Source organism: Sinocyclocheilus rhinocerous, unplaced genomic scaffold (assembly GCF_001515625.1).
Source record: "Sinocyclocheilus rhinocerous isolate Xijiao unplaced genomic scaffold, SAMN03320098_v1.1 scaffold1523, whole genome shotgun sequence".
NCBI lineage: Eukaryota > Metazoa > Chordata > Actinopteri > Cypriniformes > Cyprinidae > Sinocyclocheilus > Sinocyclocheilus rhinocerous.
Window position 1 is genome coordinate 608,845 of NW_015641012.1, and position 531 is coordinate 609,375.

At 43.9% G+C, this 531-nt stretch overlaps 1 protein-coding gene across 1 annotated transcript in view; it reads right to left on the minus strand.

Moving 5' to 3' along the window:
- LOC107753503 (serine/arginine repetitive matrix protein 1-like) overlaps nt 1–531 on the minus strand; it is a 50,231-nt gene that overhangs the window by 21,662 nt on the left and 28,038 nt on the right. The window lies entirely within an intron of this gene.

The window sequence follows — 531 nt, forward strand, 5'->3', positions numbered from 1 at the left end:
TTACAACAGGCCCCCTGGGGTGCACGGTTATGAAGCACATACAAACACACAGCGCTCGTGTCTAGAAGGGAGCCCATATAAGCAAATTTGTGCCTAACCTACTTAATTTAGACCAACTAAAATCAGTATCTTATCAGTTTCTTATAATAAATTGAACAAAGAAACTCAAATTGAAACTCTTTGCTCACTCTAACACACACGGCTGTGCGGCTGTGCGTGCGCCTGGCCCAGAAGTACCAAATTAATCGTGTTGAATTTTACAGTCATCAGCATGTGTTACCTATTGTATTTGCTAGTGGCGCCTGCAGGTGTACGGCTGTACGCACTGTGAGTACAATGAGCGCTCAGACTGACCTGAGATTTGCCCCGCAAACATTTCAGCAGCTATCATAGGCCTGTGTGTCCCGTATTTCTGTCGACTGAACCAGCCATGCCATTAATTATGAATTTATCAGTTTTTGCACGCCAAAGTCAATACGCCAAATAGAAACAGAAAATCGTGCTATACGCACTTTCATGAGATCGGGTTAG